This window comes from Lissotriton vulgaris, chromosome 12 (assembly GCF_964263255.1).
Source record: "Lissotriton vulgaris chromosome 12, aLisVul1.2, whole genome shotgun sequence".
NCBI lineage: Eukaryota > Metazoa > Chordata > Amphibia > Caudata > Salamandridae > Lissotriton > Lissotriton vulgaris.
Window position 1 is genome coordinate 443,727,000 of NC_141700.1, and position 19,259 is coordinate 443,746,258.

At 36.5% G+C, this 19,259-nt stretch overlaps 9 non-coding genes across 9 annotated transcripts; all 9 read right to left on the reverse strand.

The window, feature by feature from the left end:
* Positions 1 to 136: 136 nt before the first annotated feature.
* Positions 137 to 209, reverse strand: TRNAT-CGU (transfer RNA threonine (anticodon CGU)). The gene has a single exon. It is a non-coding gene; the product is annotated as a tRNA-Thr (tRNA).
* A 438-nt stretch (positions 210 to 647) lies between these two features.
* On the reverse strand, positions 648 to 721 carry TRNAT-AGU (transfer RNA threonine (anticodon AGU)). Its single transcript has one exon. It is a non-coding gene; the product is annotated as a tRNA-Thr (tRNA).
* Positions 722 to 1,666: 945 nt separating this feature from the next.
* On the reverse strand, positions 1,667 to 1,740 carry TRNAT-AGU (transfer RNA threonine (anticodon AGU)). The gene has a single exon. It is a non-coding gene; the product is annotated as a tRNA-Thr (tRNA).
* A 435-nt stretch (positions 1,741 to 2,175) lies between these two features.
* On the reverse strand, positions 2,176 to 2,248 carry TRNAT-CGU (transfer RNA threonine (anticodon CGU)). The gene has a single exon. It is a non-coding gene; the product is annotated as a tRNA-Thr (tRNA).
* A 5,025-nt stretch (positions 2,249 to 7,273) lies between these two features.
* TRNAT-CGU (transfer RNA threonine (anticodon CGU)) lies at positions 7,274 to 7,346 on the reverse strand. The gene has a single exon. It is a non-coding gene; the product is annotated as a tRNA-Thr (tRNA).
* Positions 7,347 to 7,780: 434 nt separating this feature from the next.
* On the reverse strand, positions 7,781 to 7,854 carry TRNAT-AGU (transfer RNA threonine (anticodon AGU)). Its single transcript has one exon. It is a non-coding gene; the product is annotated as a tRNA-Thr (tRNA).
* A 947-nt stretch (positions 7,855 to 8,801) lies between these two features.
* Positions 8,802 to 8,875, reverse strand: TRNAT-AGU (transfer RNA threonine (anticodon AGU)). The gene has a single exon. It is a non-coding gene; the product is annotated as a tRNA-Thr (tRNA).
* A 435-nt stretch (positions 8,876 to 9,310) lies between these two features.
* On the reverse strand, positions 9,311 to 9,383 carry TRNAT-CGU (transfer RNA threonine (anticodon CGU)). The gene has a single exon. It is a non-coding gene; the product is annotated as a tRNA-Thr (tRNA).
* A 2,474-nt stretch (positions 9,384 to 11,857) lies between these two features.
* TRNAT-AGU (transfer RNA threonine (anticodon AGU)) lies at positions 11,858 to 11,931 on the reverse strand. Its single transcript has one exon. It is a non-coding gene; the product is annotated as a tRNA-Thr (tRNA).
* Positions 11,932 to 19,259: the final 7,328 nt, after the last annotated feature.

Genomic DNA, 19,259 nt, shown 5'->3' on the forward strand with positions numbered 1-19,259 from the left:
ATCTTCACAATACCAAGCATTTTATTTAATTTTTAAGATAATTTATTCTAAAGTTCATAGAACCAGATGTTTATACTTAAATTGTATTCAACACTTGTTTGATGAAAATTATTCGGAAAGCATGGAGAAAACAGTTAAATGCTGCTGAGAATTGAACTCAGGATTTCCTGTTTACGAGACAGGAGCTTTAACCACTAAGCCACAGCACCAACAGTAATAGTAAAAAATGCATAAAGAATTTATTGTTAATGATTAAAATTTGTTTTCTGCTATAAATTCTTCTTTATATGTATTGTAATCTTAAACACGAAAGATACTCAATCACTACGCAAGGATTAATATGTTTTAATAAACAGGTACTCTTATAAAACCCAATTCCATTTCTTGAATTCTTTACAATTTTTTTTCATGAAGGTAATAATATTGCTCCAATCTAGGTAGACATTTCATCTATGTCTTTCTCATAGATATGTATTTTTTTCATTTTGCAATAACAGTATTCATTCTATAATCTTGAATATACTTGGGTTTTTATAAGGTTAAAGATGATCTGTTCAACAGTAAGATGAATCAGACTTTTATATTTTAATTGTATCGGAATAAGACCTAATGAAAATGATTTGTTATATATTACAATGAGAAAAGCAAGGCGCTGCTGAGATTTGAACTCAGGATCTCCTGTTTACTAGACAGGCGCTTTAACCAGCTAAGCCACAGCACCCACTTGATTCTTAAATTTGAAACACTTTTCTTTATGGTGTTCAAGAGAATATTGCTTTTTCACTTTCATATTCTTTTCTAAGTTCACACACTTCTCTACTCAAACACTTAAGATGAATGAAGACTCTTCACTTATTCAAAAACACCTCTCTAATTTGAAGTTTACCCTATTCATATCATTTTAAAATATCCCTTGCTGAAGAATGGATTAGTTGAATTCAACAATAGAGTGATCATTCACCTCTATCTTGTTCTTTGTCATTTTCTTTTCCCTATTTCAGTCAATGCATTCCTACTAAAATCTTCACAATACCAAGCATTTTATTTAATGTTTAAGATAACTTATTCTAAAGTTCATAGATCCAGATGTTTATTCTTAAATTGTATTCAACATTTGTTTGATGTAAATTATTCGGAAAGCATGGAGAAAACAGTTAGGTTCTGCTGAGATTTGAACTCAGGATTTCCTGTTTACGAGAAAGGCGCTTTAACCACTAAGCCACAGCACCAACGTTAATAGTAAGAAATGCATAAATTATTCATTGTTGATGATGAAAATGTGTTTCCTGTTATAAATTCTTCTTTATATGTATTGTAATCTTAAACAGGAAAACATACTCAATCACTACGCAAGTATTAATATGTTTTAATAAACAGGTACTCTTATAAAACCCAATTTCATTTCTTGAATTCTTTACAATTTTTTTTCATGAAGGTAATAATATTACTCCAATCTAGGTAGACATTTCATCTACGTCTTTCTCATAGATATGTATTTTTTTCATTTGGCAATAACAGTATTCATTCTATAATCTTGAAAATACTTGTGTTTTTATAAGGTTTAAGATGATCTGTTCAACAGTAAGATGAATCAGACTTTTATATTTTAATTGTATCGGAATAAGACCTAATGAAAATGATTTGTTATATAACAATGAGAAAAGCAAGGCACTGCCGAGAGTTGAACTCAGGATCTCCTGTTTACTAGACAGGCGCTTTAACCAGCTAAGCCACAGCACCCACTTGATTCTTAAATTTGAAACACTTTTCTTTATGGTGTTCAAGAGAATATTGCTTTTTCACTTTCATATTCTTTTCTAAGTTCACACACTTCTCTACTCAAACACTTAAGATGAATGAAGACTCTTCACTTATTCAAAAACACCTCTCTAATTTGAAGTTTACCCTATTCATATCATTTTAAAATATACCTTGCTGAAGAATGGATTAGTTGAATTCAACAATAGAGTGATCATTCACCTCTATCTTGTTCTTTGTCATTTTCTTTTCCCTATTTCAATCAATGCATTCCTACAAAAATCTTCTCAATACCAAGCATTTTATTTAATTTTTAAGATAACTTATTCTAAAGTTCATAGAACCAGATGTTTATTCTTAAATTGTATTCAACATTTGTTTGATGAAAATTATTCGGAAAGCATGAAGAAAACAGTTAAATGCTGCTGAGATTTGAACTCAGGATTTCCTGTTTACGAGACAGGCGCTTTAACCACTAAGCCACAGCACCAACGTTAATAGTAAGAAATGCATACATAATTTATTGTTGATGATGAAAATGTGTTTCCTGCTATAAATTCTTCTTTATATGTATTCTAATCTTAAACACGAAAACATACTCAATCTCTACGCAAGTATTAATATGTTTTAATAAACAGGTACTCTTATAAAACTCAATTTCATTTCTTGAATTCTTTAAAAAAAAATCATGAAGGTATTAATATTGCTCAAATCTAGGTAGAAATTTCATCTACGTCTTTCTCATAGATATGTATTTTTTTCATTTGGCAATAACAGTATTCATTCTATAATCTTGAAAATACTTGTGTTTTTATAAGGTTTAAGATGATCTGTTCAACAGTAAGATGAATCAGACTTTTATATTTTAATTGTATCGGAATAAGACCTAATGAAAATGATTTGTTATATAACAATGAGAAAAGCAAGGCACTGCTGTGAGTTGAACTCAGGATCTCCTGTTTACTAGACAGGCGCTTTAACCAGCTAAGCCACAGCACCCACTTGATTCTTAAATTTGAAACACTTTTCTTTATGGTGTTCAAGCGAATATTGCTTTTTCTTTTTCATATTCTTTTCTAAGTTCACACACTTCTCTACTCAAACACTTAAGATGAATGAAGACTCTTCACTTATTCAAAAACACCTCTCTAATTTGAAGTTTACCCTATTCATATCATTTTAAAATATACCTTGCTGAAGAATGGATTAGTTGAATTCAACAATAGAGTGATCATTCACCTCTATCTTGTTCTTTGTCATTTTCTTTTCCCTATTTCAATCAATGCATTCCTACAAAAATCTTCACAATACCAAGTATTTTATTTAATTTTTAAGATAACTTATTCTAAAGTTCATAGAACCAGATGTTTATACTTGAATTGTATTCATCACTTGTTTGATGAAAATTATTCGGAAAGCATGAAGAAAACAGTTAAATGCTGCTAAGATTTGAACTCAGGATTTCCTGTTTACGAGATAGGAGCTTTAACCACTAAGCCACAGCACCAACGGTAATAGTAAAAAATGCATAAATAATTTATTGTTGATGATAAAAATGTGTTTTCTGCTATAAATTCTTCTTTATATGTATTGTAATCTTAAACACGAAAAGATACTCAATCACTACGCAAGGATTCATATGTTTTAATAAACAGGTACTCTTATAAAACCCAATTTCATTTCTTGAATTCTTTACAATTTTTTTTCATGAACGTAATGATATTGCTCCAATCTTGGTAGACATTTCATCTACGTCTTTCTCATAGATATGTATTTTTTTCATTTTGCAATAACAGTATTCATTCTATAATCTTGAAAATACTTGGGTTTTTATAAGGTTAAAGATGATCTGTTCAACAGTAAGATGAATCAGACTTTTATATTTAAATTGTATCGGAATAAGACCTAATGAAAATGATTTGTTATATAACAATGAGTAAATGCAAGGCACTGCTGAGAGATGAACTGAGGATCTCCTGTTTACTAGACAGGCGCTTTAACCAGCTAAGCCACAGCACCCACTTGATTCTAAAATTTGAAACACTTTTCTTTTTGGTGTTCAAGAGAATATTGCTTTTTCACTTTCATATTCTTTTCTAAGTTCACACACTTCTCTACTCAAACACTTAAGATGAATGAAGACTCTTCACTTATTCAAAAACACCTCTCTAATTTGAAGTTTACCCTATTCATATCATTTTAAAATATCCCTTGCTGAAGAATGGATTAGTTGAATTCAACAATAGAGTGATCATTCACCTCTATCTTGTTCTTTGTCATTTTCTTTTCCCTATTTCAGTCAATGCATTCCTACAAAAATCTTCACAATACCAAGTATTTTATTTAATTTTTAAGATAACTTATTCTAAAGTTCATAGAACCAGATGTTTATACTTAAATTGTATTCAACACTTGTTTGATGAAAATTATTCGTAAAGCATGAAGAAAACAGTTAAATGCTGCTGAGATTTGAACTCAGGATTTCCTGTTTATGAGATAGGAGCTTTAACCACTAAGCCACAGCACCAACGGTAACAGTAAAAAATGCATAAATTATTTATTGTTGATGATGAAAATGTGTTTTCTGCTATAAATTCTTCTTTATATGTATTGTAATCTTAAACACGAAAAGATACTCAATCACTACGCAAGGATTCATATGTTTTAATAAACAGGTACTCTTATAAAACCCAATTTCATTTCTTGAATTCTTTACAATTTTTTTTCATGAGCGTAATGATATTGCTCCAATCTTGGTAGACATTTCATCTACGTCTTTCTCATAGATATGTATTTTTTTCATTTTGCAATAACAGTATTCATTCTATAATCTTGAAAATACTTGGGTTTTTATAAGGTTAAAGATGATCTGTTCAACAGTAAGATGAATCAGACTTTTATATTTAAATTGTATCGGAATAAGACCTAATGAAAATGATTTGTTATATAACAATGAGAAAATGCAAGGCACTGCTGAGAGATGAACTCAGGATCTCCTGTTTACTAGACAGGCACTTTAACCAGCTAAGCCACAGCACCCACTTGATTCTTAAATTTGAAACACTTTTCTTTTTGGTGTTCAAGAGAATATTGCTTTTTCACTTTCATATTCTTTTCTAAGTTCACACACTTCTCTACTCAAACACTTAAGATGAATGAAGACTCTTCACTTATTCAAAAACACCTCTCTAATTTGAAGTTTACCCTATTCATATCATTTTAAAATATCCCTTGCTGAAGAATGGATTAGTTGAATTCAACAATAGAGTGATCATTCACCTCTATCTTGTTCTTTGTCATTTTCTTTTCCCTATTTCAGTCAATGCATTCCTACAAAAATCTTCACAATACAAAGCATTTTATTTAATGTTTAAGATAACTTATTCTAAAGTTCTTAGATCCAGATGTTTATTCTTAAATTGTATTCAACATTTGTTTGATGAAAATTATTCGGAAAGCATGGAGAAAACAGTTAGGTTCTGCTGAGATTTGAACTCAGGATTTCCTGTTTACGAGAAAGGCGCTTTAACCACTAAGCCACAGCACCAACGTTAATACTAAAAAAATGCATAAAATATTCATTGTTGATGATGAAAATGTGTTTCCTGTTATAAATTCTTCTTTATATGTATTGTAATCTTAAACAGGAAAACATACTCAATCACTACGCAAGTATTAATATGTTTTAATAAACAGGTACTCTTATAAAACCCAATTTCATTTCTTGAATTCTTTACAATTTTTTTTCATGAAGGTAATAATATTACTCCAATCTAGGTAGACATTTCATCTACGTCTTTCTCATAGATATGTATTTTTTTCATTTGGCAATAACAGTATTCATTCTATAATCTTGAAAATACTTGTGTTTTTATAAGGTTTAAGATGATCTATTCAACAGTAAGATGAATCAGACTTTTATATTTTAATTGTATCGGAATAAGACCTAATGAAAATGATTTGTTATATAACAATGAGAAAAGCAAGGCACTGCTGAGAGTTGAACTCAGGATCTCCTGTTTACTAGACAGGCGCTTTAACCAGCTAAGCAACAGCACCCACTTGATTCTTAAATTTGAAACACTTTTCTTTATGGTGTTCAAGAGAATATTGCTTTTTCACTTTCATATTCTTTTCTAAGTTCACACACTTCTCTACTCATAAACTTAAGATGAATGAAGACTCTTCACTTATTCAAAAACACCTCTCTAATTTGAAGTTTACCCTATTCATATCATTTTAAAATATACCTTGCTGAAGAATGGATTAGTTGAATTCAACAATAGAGTGATCATTCACCTCTATCTTGTTCTTTGTCATTTTCTTTTCCCTATTTCAATCAATGCATTCCTACAAAAATCTTCACAATACCAAGTATTTTATTTAATTTTTAGGATAACTTATTGTAAAGTTCATAGAACCAGATGTTTATACTTGAATTGTATTCATCACTTGTTTGATGAAAATTATTCGGAAAGCATGAAGAAAACAGTTAAATGCTGCTGAGATTTGAACTCAGGATTTCCTGTTTACGAGATAGGAGCTTTTACCACTAAGCCACAGCACCAACGGTAATATTAAAAAATGCATAAATAATTTATTGTTGATGATGAAAATGTGTTTTCTGCTATAAATTCTTCTTTATATGTATTGTAATCTTAAACACGAAAAGATACTCAATCACTACGCAAGGATTCATATATTTTAATAAACAGGTACTCTTATAAAACCCAATTTAATTTCTTGAATTCTTTACAATTTTTTTTCATGAAGGTAATAATATTGCTCCAATCTTGGTAGGCATTTCATCTACGTCTTTCTCATAGATATGTACTTTTTTTCATTTTGCAATAACAGTATTCATTCTATAATCTTGAAAATACCTGGGTTTTTAGAAGGTTAAAGGTGATCTGTTCAACAGTAAGATGAATCAGACTTTTATATTTTAATTGTATCGAAATAAGACCTAATGAAAATGATTTGTTATATAACAATGAGAAAATGCAAGGCACTGCTGAGAGATGAACTCAGGATCTCCTGTTTACTAGACAGGCGCTTTAACCAGCTAAGCCACAGCACCCACTTGATTCTTAAATTTGAAACACTTTTCTTTATGGTGTTCAAGAGAATATTGCTTTTTCACTTTCATATTCTTTTGTAAGTTCACACACTTCTTTACTCAAACACTTAAGATGAATGAAGACTCTTCACTTATTCAAAAACACCTCTCTAATTTGAAGTTTACCCTATTCATATCATTTTAAAATATACCTTGCTGAAGAATGGATTAGTTGAATTCAACAATAGAGTGATCATTCACCTCTATCTTGTTCTTTGTCATTTTCTTTTCCCTATTTCAGTCAATGCATTCCTACAAAAATCTTCACAATACCAAGCATTTTATTTAATTTTTAAGATAACTTATTCTAAAGTTCATAGAACCAGATGTTCATTCTTAAATTGTATTCAACATTTGTTTGATGAAAATTATTCGGAAAGCATGGAGAAAACATTTAGGTGCTGCTGAGATTTGAACTCAGGATTTCCTGTTTACGAGACAGGCGCTTTAACCACTAAGCCACAGCACCAACGTTAATAGTAAGAAATGCATACATAATTTATTGTTGATGATGAAAATGTGTTTCCTGCTATAAATTCTTCTTTATATGTATTGTAATCTTAAACACGAAAACATACTCAGTCACTATGCAAGTATTAATATGTTTTGATAAACAGGTACTCTTATAAAACTCAATTTCATTTCTTGAATTCTTTAAAAAAAATCATGAAGGTATTAATATTGCTCAAATCTAGGTAGAAATTTCATCTACGTCTTTCTCATAGATATGTATTTTTTTCATTTTGCAATAACAGTATTCATTCTATAATCTTGAAAATACTTGTGTTTTTATAAGGTTTAAGATGATCTGTTCAACAGTAAGATGAATCAGAGTTTTATATTTTAATTGTATCGGAATAAGACCTAATGAAAATGATTTGTTATATAACAATGAGAAAAGCAAGGCACTGCTGAGAGTTGAACTCAGGATCTCCTGTTTACTAGACAGGCGCTTTAACCAGCTAAGCCACAGCACCCACTTGATTCTTAAATTTGAAACACTTTTCTTTATGGTGTTCAAGAGAATATTGCTTTTTTACTTTCATATTCTTTTCTAAGTTCACACACTTCTCTACTCAAACACTTAAGATGAATGAAGACTCTTCACTTATTCAAAAACACCTCTCTAATTTGAAGTTTACCCTATTCATATCATTTTAAAATATCCCTTGCTGAAGAATGGATTAGTTGAATTCAACAATAGAGTGATCATTCACCTCTATCTTGTTCTTTGTCATTTTATTTTCACTATTTCAGTCAATGCATTCCTACAAAAATCTTCACAATACCAAGCATTTTATTTAATGTTTAAGATAACTTATTCTAAAGTTCATAGATCCAGATGTTTATTCTTAAATTGTATTCAACATTTGTTTGATGTAAACTATTCGGAAAGCATGGAGAAAACAGTTAGGTTCTGCTGAGATTTGAACTCTGGATTTCCTGTTTACGAGAAAGGCGCTTTAACCACTAAGCCACAGCACCAACGTTAATAGTAAGAAATGCATAAATTATTCATTGTTGATGATGAAAATGTGTTTCCTGCTATAAATTCTTCTTTATATGTATTGTAATCTTAAACAGGAAAACATACTCAATCACTACGCAAGTATTAATATGTTTTAATAAACAGGTACTCTTATAAAACCCAATTTCATTTCTTGAATTCTTTACAATTTTTTTTCATGAAGGTAATAATATTACTCCAATCTAGGTAGACATTTCATCGACGTCTTTCTCATAGATATGTATTTTTTTTATTTTGCAATAACATTATTCATTCTATAATCTTGAAAATACTTGGGTTTTTATAAGGTTAAAGATGATCTGTTCAACAGTAAGATGAATTAGACTTTTATATTTTAATTGTATCGGAATAAGACCTAATGAAAATGATTTGTTATATATTACAATGAGAAAAGCAAGGCGCTGCTGAGATTTGAACTCAGGATCTCCTGTTTACTAGACAGGCGCTTTAACAAGCTAAGCCACAGCACCCACTTGATGCTTAAATTTGAAACACTTTTGTTTATGGTGTTCAAGAGAATATTGCTTTTTCACTTTCATATTCTTTTCTAAGTTCACACACTTCTCTACTCAAACACTTAAGATGAATGAAGACTCTTCACTTATTCAAAAACACCTCTCTAATTTGAAGCTTACCCTATTCATATCATTTTAAAATATACCTTGCTGAAGAATGGATTAGTTGAATTCAACAATAGAGTGATCATTCACCTGTATCTTGTTCTTTGTCATTTTCTTTTCCCTATTTCAGTCAATGCATTCCTACAAAAATCTTCTCAATACCAAGCATTTTATTTAATTTTTAAGATAACTTATTCTAAAGTTCATAGAACCAGATGTTTATTCTTAAATTGTATTCAACATTTGTTTGATGAAAATTATTCGGAAAGCATGGAGAAAACAGTTAGGTGCTGTTGAGATTTGAACTCAGGATTTCCTGTTTACGAGACAGGCGCTTTAACCACTAAGCCACAGCACCAACGTTAATAGTAAGAAATGCATACATAATTTATTGTTGATGATGAAAATGTGTTTCCTGCTATAAATTCTTCTTTATATGTATTGTAATCTTAAACACGAAAACATACTCAGTCACTATGCAAGTATTAATATGTTTTGATAAACAGGTACTCTTAAAAAACTCAATTTCATTTCTTGAATTCTTTAAAAAAAATCATGAAGGTATTAATATTGCTCAAATCTAGGTAGAAATTTCATCTACGTCTTTCTCATAGATATGTATTTTTTTCATTTTGCAATAACAGTATTCATTCTATAATCTTGAAAATACTTGTGTTTTTATAAGGTTTAAGATGATCTGTTCAACAGTAAGATGAATCAGACTTTTATATTTTAATTGTATCGGAATAAGACCTAATGAAAATGATTTGTTATATAACAATGAGAAAAGCAAGGCACTGCTGAGAGTTGAACTCAGGATCTCCTGTTTACTAGACAGGCGCTTTAACCAGCTAAGCCACAGGCCCCACTTGATTATTAAATTTGAAACACTTTTCTTTATGGTGTTCAAGAGAATATTGCTTTTTCACTTTCATATTCTTTTCTAAGTTCACACACTTCTCTACTCAAACACTTAAGATGAATGAAGACTCTTCACTTATTCAAAAACACCTCTCTAATTTGAAGTTTATCCTATTCATATCATTTTAAAATATACCTTGCTGAAGAATGGATTAGTTGAATTCAACAATAGAGTGATCATTCACCTCTATCTTGTTCTTTGTCATTTTCTTTTCCCTATTTCAATCAATGCATTCCTACAAAAATCTTCACAATACTAAGTATTTTATTTAATTTTTAAGATAACTTATTCTAAAGTTCATAGAACCAGATGTTTATACTTAAATTGTATTCAACACTTGTTTGATGAAAATTATTCGTAAAGCATGAAGAAAACAGTTAAATGCTGCTGAGATTTGAACTCAGGATTTCCTGTTTACGAGATAGGAGCTTTAACCACTAAGCCACAGCACCAACGGTAATAGTAAAAAATGCATAAATAATTTATTGTTGATGATGAAAATGTGTTTTCTGCTATAAATTCTTCTTTATATGTATTGTAATCTTAAACACGAAAAGATACTCAATCACTACGCAAGGATTCATATGTTTTAATAAACAGGTACTCTTATAAAACCCAATTTCATTTCTTGAATTCTTTACAATTTTTTTTCATGAGCGTAATGATATTGCTCCAATCTTGGTAGACATTTCATCTACGTCTTTCTCATAGATATGTATTTTTTCATTTTGCAATAACAGTATTCATTCTATAATCTTGAAAATACTTGGGTTTTTATAAGGTTAAAGATGATCTGTTCAACAGTAAGATGAATCAGACTTTTATATTTAAATTGTATCGGAATAAGACCTAATGAAAATGATTTGTTATATAACAATGAGAAAATGCAAGGCACTGCTGAGAGATGAACTCAGGATCTCCTGTTTACTAGACAGGCACTTTAACCAGCTAAGCCACAGCACCCACTTGATTCTTAAATTTGAAACACTTTTCTTTTTGGTGTTCAAGAGAATATTGCTTTTTCACTTTCATATTCTTTTCTAAGTTCACACACTTCTCTACTCAAACACTTAAGATGAATGAAGACTCTTCACTTATTCAAAAACACCTCTCTAATTTGAAGTTTACCCTATTCATATCATTTTAAAATATCCCTTGCTGAAGAATGGATTAGTTGAATTCAACAATAGAGTGATCATTCACCTCTATCTTGTTCTTTGTCATTTTCTTTTCCCTATTTCAGTCAATGCATTCCTACAAAAATCTTCACAATACAAAGCATTTTATTTAATGTTTAAGATAACTTATTCTAAAGTTCATAGATCCAGATGTTTATTCTTAAATTGTATTCAACATTTGTTTGATGAAACTTATTCGGAAAGCATGGAGAAAACAGTTAGGTTCTGCTGAGATTTGAACTCAGGATTTCCTGTTTACGAGAAAGGCACTTTAACCACTAAGCCACAGCACCAACGTTAATAGTTAGAAATGCATAAATTATTCATTGTTGATGATGAAAATGTGTTTCCTGCTATAAATTCTTCTTTATATGTATTGTAATCTTAAACAGGAAAACATACTCAATCACTACGCAAGTATTAATATGTTTTAATAAACAGGTACTCTTATAAAACCCAATTTCATTTCTTGAATTCTTTACAATTTTTTTTCATGAAGGTAATAATATTACTCCAATCTAGGTAGACATTTCATCGACGTCTTTCTCATACATATGTATTTTTTTCATTTTGCAATAACATTATTCATTCTATAATCTTGAAAATACTTGGGTTTTTATAAGGTTAAAGATGATCTGTTCAACAGTAAGATGAATCAGACTTTTATATTTTAATTGTATCGGAATAAGACCTAATGAAAATGATTTGTTATATATTACAATGAGAAAAGCAAGGCGCTGCTGAGATTTGAACTCAGGATCTCCTGTTTACTAGACAGGCGCTTTAACCAGCTAAGCCACAGCACCCACTTGATTCTTAAATTTGAAACACTTTTCTTTATGGTGTTCAAGAGAATATTGCTTTTTCACTTTCATATTCTTTTCTAAGTTCACACACTTCTCTACTCAAACACTTAAGATGAATGAAGACTCTTCACTTATTCAAAAACACCTCTCTAATTTGAAGCTTACCCTATTCATATCATTTTAAAATATACCTTGCTGAAGAATGGATTAGTTGAATTCAACAATAGAGTGATCATGGAAAGGGGCGACCTCTCGGTCCCCCCGAACGTATGGCAGAGTGCCACGATCCCCCCGGGAAGCCATCTTGGGCGGGAGGCGAGTCTCGGCTGGTATGCCCGAAGCGGCGTAGCCGGGGCGCGCCTTTTCCCGCCCTAGAGTGGGCTGGCCTAGACACTGACGCGGCTGGCCACGCCCTCGGGGCAGGCAGGGGCGGGTTTACGCCCGCCCTGAAGACGGATAAAAGGGGACGCAAGACCAGAAGGCATCCTCTTGTTCCTGTGCTCTGAAGCTGCACCTCCTCGCTGCACGTGAGCTCGAGACGGAACGAAGAGCCAATTTTGAGCGTTGTAATCTTTCTTTTGTCTTACTCTGTCGGAGAAATGCCCAAGAAAGGCGGGAAGAGAATGACGACTGAACAGATGGTTCGGGTCCTCATGAAGGAGATGACCGAGCTGAAGAAGCGGGTGGCGGAGAGAGACGGGGAAGGGGGGCCGGAACGTCCGTCGGCTGGAGCAGCTCCAGGAGGGAGAGCCAAGAGGCCAAGGAGGGGACCGGCTGGGGGAGACGTCCTGGTTCCCTGTACCCCGCTCGAAGCGCCAACCCCAGTACCGGCGGAGGGGAACCCGATTCCCGTGGTGGTCACCCCGGTGTCCAATGAAGATATGCCGCCCGAGCTGGCAGCACAACTTGCAGCGTGGTTGGGCGAAAGTAGTGAGGGCGCCACGGCTGCCGAGGCGCAGGCGCTGATGAAGCAATTGCGCGAGAAACGGGATGCAGCCAAGGTGTCCACGCCGGTTGCAGTAGTTGACAAGCCACAAGGGACGATTGCGACCGCAGAGGCAGCGTCCGGTGCAGGTAAGCGGCCATTGCCGATTGCGAGGGATGAGTCAGCACCCTCTCGTAGAGAAAGGTTGGGTCAACATGTGCCTTTGGCAATTAAGGAGAAGATTTGGGCGGGGGAATATGTGAACATCTTCTCGTTGCTTGTTGATCATTATGAGGTGGAGCATGTTAAGGGTCAGAAAGACCTCATGCATCCGAGTGTTTGGCGCGCAAAAATGGCCGCCTTTAAAGTGAATGAAAATATTGGCAATTGGGGCAATGCATGGGGAATCTTTACGTCGATCTTGGGGGAACGTAGGCCCGAGTTGCTTTCCGAGTTGCCGACCTATCAGTCGCGAATCATGGGGTACTCGACATCATACCAGGGTAACCATTGGTTCTGCTACGATAATCTTTTTAGAAAGGCTAAAGAGCATAATAAAAGCTTAACCCTGGGATTGTTATGATTCTTTGACATGGGATAAAATGAAGGAGACAGGTATGTTGAAAATGCCATTGGTAGGAAGTAATGTTGGCGAATCCTCCCGCCAATATGGGGGGACGCCCTTTCGTTCAGGTACGGGTACCGACGATTACTCGAGACCTGCCGGCAATACAGGAAAAAGGGGGTTATGCTTTAATTTCAACAGAGGTAAATGTACTAGGCCCCAGGGATCGTGGAAATTTAAACATGAATGTAGTGGGTGCGGGTCGCCCCATCCTGAGTCCACGTGCAGAGCCAAAACGGGTGATAACGGGGGGAGAGGAGGCGCCAAACAGGTCTAACATAGTCCGAGGGGCGCCTTTACCTACCCCGATTGATACCTTGGCGATGATTCCCTGGCTCAGTGAATACCCGGATCGTACTTCTGCTGGGGTGCTGCGGAACGGATTTTCGTACGGTTTCCGCATCCCGGTAGGGGACTTTCAGGGTGTGGAGAAGTGTAAAAATCAACTTTCGGTCCTGCAGCATACGACCGTGGTACAGGATAAGATCCGGAAAGAGGTTACTCGAGGTCGGGTCGCCGGCCCGTTTAGTGTACCCCCGGTGCAGGATTTTGTTTGTTCTCCTTTAGGGGTGGTCCCCAAGAAGGACCCGGGTGAGTTCCGATTGATTCACAATTTATCAGCTCCACGTGGTTTTTCTGTAAACGATGCAATAGATCCGGAAGTATGTTCGGTGCGGTACGCATCCTTCGATGAGGCCGTAGCCATTTTGAATCGCCTGGGGCCCGGGGCGCTGATGGCGAAGTCAGATATCGAGTCAGCGTTCCGATTGCTCCCGGTACACCCAGACGACTGGGTTTCATGTTTCAGGGTTATTATTACATGGATAGGTGTATGCCGATGGGGTGCTCTATATCTTGTGCCTATTTCGAGAAATTCAGTAGTTTTCTACAATGGGTCTTCACAAAGAAGACGGGTTTCCAACATGTAATGCATTACCTTGATGATTTTCTGTTCCTTGGGGCAGCCGGGGATCTCGAATGTGGCCGGGCCTTGGCCGAATTTTGTATGTTAATGAAGCAGTTTGGTGTGCCATTGGCACCAGGTAAGACGGTGGGTCCTGCGACTTGCCTCGAGTTTCTGGGGATCGAGTTAGACTCCAGTGAGGGTTGTTTTCGTTTGCCAGCTGACAAAGTGTTGAAGTTCAGGGCAGCCCTGCGAGTGTGTATAAATGGATCTAAAGTTACGCTGCATCAATTACAGCAGTTGGTGGGACAGTTGAATTTTGCCCTGAGGGTTATACCAATGGCCCGCCCCTTCTCCCGTTCAATTGCCCAAGCTATGGTCGGCCTAAAGGAGGGCCATCATCGCACGAGACTATCGGCTGAGGTCCGCCAGGACATGCGCATTTGGTTAGCATTCCTGGCGGACTTTAATGGTCGAGTCGTCTGGAACAAACCAGCCGTGTCCTCGGAAGAGCTGGGGCTATGGACAGATTCAGCAGGTAGCATAGGTTTTGGTGCCATCTTCGGCACAAAATGGTCGGCACAAAGGTGGCCGACATGGTGGCATGACAATGGTCTGACAAGTAATATTGCTTTCCTTGAACTTTTCCCCATTTTGGTGGCCCTGAGAACCTGGCCCGAAGGGTTCAAAGATCACTCTGTGATATTTTGGTCTGACAATATGACCGTGGTCGAGTGCATCAATAGCCAGGCTGCACGATGTAAACTGATTTTAAGACTGCTCAAAGAAATTGTTTTACTGTGTATGCAACTGAATGTGCTATTCAGAGCAAAACATGTCCCGGGGGTAATGAATCAGGCGGCTGATGCACTGTCTCGTTTTCATATGCAGGCTTTCTCGGGTTTCCTTCCCACAGCGGACCCAGAGCCGGCACCCTTTCCCGAAGCTCTCTGGTCTCTCGGTGCCCCGAACTTCATCACCTCGTGGGAGAGAGTCTAGCACCAAGGACGAGGAAGGCATATGAAGGGGCGTTTCGGTCCTATTTAGCCTTTTTGGGGACCGATAGAGAGGGGCTTTGGGGCCACGAGGAATGGGTAGTGAATTTTCTGAAGCCTTACGTAGGGCTGGGAAATCGGTGGCTACGGCCCAGAGGCATCGTGCTGCCATTTCCTTTGTTGCCAGGGCTCATGGTATCCAGGACCCGACAGCGTCTTTCGTGGTACAGAAAGCGCTGCGTGGGTGGCAACGCCTTGAGGGTCGCAGAGTAGATGAGAGGCGCCCGATAGGTTTGGATAGGTTGGCCCAGTTGTTGGCCACACTCCCTTCCACATGTTCATCTCAGTTTGAGACAGTGTTGTTCCGAGCCGCTTTTACGCTGGCATTTCATGGGGCGATGCGGGTAAGCGAACTAGTGGCAAGGAACAAACAGGATGTGACAGGGGGTTTGTGCCAGGAACATGTTCAGATCAGAGGAGAGACAATGACTGTCTCCTTTGTCAGGTCCAAGACCGATCAAGGTGGGATGGGTGACTGCATAATCATACGCAGGATTCCCGGGTCCTCCATGTGTCCGGTAAAGTGTTTAGAAGGCTACCTAGCACGAAGGGTGGCATCATGGGGGGGGACCTTGTTGAGACACGCGGACGCCACCCCACTGACGAAATTTCAGTTTCAGCGGGTGCTTGCGATGTCAATTGCCGCTGCGGGCTTGAACCCGGGCGAGTTTGGGACCCATTCCTTTCGGATAGGGGCTGCTACAGAAGCTACAGCTAGGGGTCTTAATGTTGAACAAGTGAAACGAGTGGGGCGTTGGTCCTCCAATTGTTATAAGAGGTACGTGCGGTTGCACGTGTTGTGAAGCTGTAATGATGTACTCACGCCTCTTGTTTTTGTTTGGTTTTCAGTTGCGCAAGCCTACGAGGCGGGGCGGACTATGCAGTCGACCCAACACCGGGCCAGCGGTCAGACATCACCGGCTGTGAAAAAGGAGGTGTGGGTCGTGGGCCACTCATACGTGAGGCGTGCCGCGGACGTATTCAAAGCAGGTGACATGATTCACGTAGCTGGGGAATACGGGTACAGGGTGTCCTTCTACGGAAGAGGCGGTCTCTGTATTGACCAGTTTCAAACATTTTTCGAGGGTTTGTTAGGGCGGACGAGGTCACCGCCGTCTATAGTCATAGTACATCTAGGGGGCAATGATTTAGTCACCACCGGTAGACGACTTCTCCTGGAGGCAATGCTTTCCACTGTAAGTTGGTTGGCGAGGAGAGTTCCGGGGTGCATAATTGCGTGGTCCCATATGATCCCACGAAAGGTGTGGCGAGGGGCTATTTCTATTCCTGCTTTGAATCATTCTGTTAGAAAGCTTAATAACAAAGTGAGTAGGTTGTTCCGTTCCAGGACATTGCATTCTATTTCGCATGGCTGTATTAATGATGACAGTATGTATTTGGGGGATGGTGTGCATTTGTCTCGGGTGGGGAATGAGTTACTCATAGGAGACTTCTTAGCATGGTTAAAAACGTTAAAACATGACCTTTAGGTAGGAGCTTTGTGGGGGGTCCGGATAGCCGGTCAACTATCCGGCCTGTGGCGGTAAGGTCATGATCGGTGAGCACTAATTGGAAGATCCCTATGAGTGGGCGTCACCCAACACGGATGGGAGCGCTCGGGAGAGGTGGCCATTGGCCCCTCAACGGGGAGGCGGTCCCTTCTAAGGATGGGTCGCCGAAAGAAAAGGAAAGGCGGTCAAGGCCCCTTCCTGTGTAGGAGGGGTTACAGCCCCCTCCTGGGGAATTTCCCGGGGCCAGTGACGTCTGCGACGGCAGATGTGGTAAGTTGTGCGGGGTTTGGGGGGAGGTCTACGCTACCTTCTAGATACCTCACACGAGTCCTCGAACGACCTTTAAATGGCGTCGAGTTTATTGGTGCCCCCGTCAAGTCAAGGGAAATTGGTAGTTGCACTTGAGGTATGCCTCAGTCCTGTCGCCCCTCCCAAGTGGGGGGGGTATTTCTGGTTAGGGATCTTGACACCGGTTACGACCTTGCCGTTGGCCCTTAAACGTTAGGATGTACAATTTCAAAATTTCAAGTCAATGTTTTGTAGGATGTTAGTTCGGCTAGGAGAACCTCTGTATTAGAGAATCTGTTAAGGTTAGCCAAACATCGCAATGTGGTAATGAAATTGTACATTAATATGAAACTGTTGATTTAATGTTTTAATTTTGTTTTAATAAATACGGCCGGGAGGGTCACTCCCTCCCTCTTCCAAAAACTTCAAGAGCTGTTTCCGGTTTCCCTCCTTTGGGGATTGTGTTGAGAGGGGGTGACGGGTATCTCAGCCATATTCACCTGTATCTTGTTCTTTGTCATTTTCTTTTCCCTATTTCAGTCAATGCATTCCTACAAAAATCTTCTCAATACCAAGCATTTTATTTAATTTTTAAGATAACTTATTCTAAAGTTCATAGAACCAGATGTTTATTCTTAAATTGTATTCAACATTTGTTTGATGAAAATTATTCGGAAAGCATGGAGAAAACAGTTAGGTGCTGTTGAGATTTCAACTCAGGATTTCCTGTTTACGAGACAGGCGCTTTAACCACTAAGCCACAGCACCAACGTTAATAGTAAGAAATGCATACATAATTTATTATTGATGATGAAAATGTGTTTCCTGCTATAAATTCTTCTTTATATGTATTGTAATCTTAAACACGAAAACATACTCAATCACTACGCAAGTATTAATATGTTTTAATAAACAGGTACTCTTATAAAACTCAATTTCATTTCTTGAATTCTTTAAAAAAAAAATCATGAAGGTTTTAATATTGCTCAAATCTAGGTAGAAATTTCATCTACGTCTTTCTCATAGATATGTATTTTTTTATTTGGCAATAACAGTATTCATTCTATAATCCTGAAAATACTTGTGTTTTTATAAGGTTTAAGATGATCTGTTCAACAGTAAGATGAATCAGACTTTTATATTTTAATTGTATCGGAATAAGACCTAATGAAAATGATTTGTTATATAACAATGAGAAAAGCAAGGCACTGCTGAGAGTTGAACTCAGGATCTCCTGTTTACTAGACAGGCGCTTTAACCAGCTAAGCCTCAGCACCCACTTGATTATTAAATTTGAAACACTTTTCTTTATGGTGTTCAAGAGAATATTGCTTTTTCACTTTCATATTCTTTTCTAAGTTCACACACTTCTCTACTCAAACACTTAAGATGAATGAAGACTCTTCACTTATTCAAAAACACCTCTCTAATTTGAAGTTTACCCTATTCATATCATTTTAAAATATACCTTGCTGAAGAATGGATTAGTTGAATTCAACAATAGAGTGATCATTCACCTCTATCTTGTTCTTTGTCATTTTCTTTTCCCTATTTCAATCAATGCATTCCTACAAAAATCTTCACAATACCAAGTATTTTATTTAATTTTTAAGATAACTTATTCTAAAGTTCATAGAACCAATTGTTTATACTTCAATTGTATTCAACACTTGTTTGATGAAAATTATTCGGAAAGCATGAAGAAAACAGTTAAATGCTGCTGAGATTTGAACTCAGGATTTCCTGTTTACGAGATAGGAGCTTTTACCACTAAGCCACAGCACCAACGGTAATATTAAAAAATGCATAAATAATTTATTGTTGATGATGAAAATGTGTTTTCTGCTATAAATTCTTCTTTATATGTATTGTAATCTTAAACACGAAAAGATACTCAATCACTACGCAAGGATTCATATATTTTAATAAACAGGTACTCTTATAAAACCCAATTTAATTTCTTGAATTCTTTACAATTTTTTTTCATGAAGGTAATAATATTGCTCCAATCTTGGTAGGC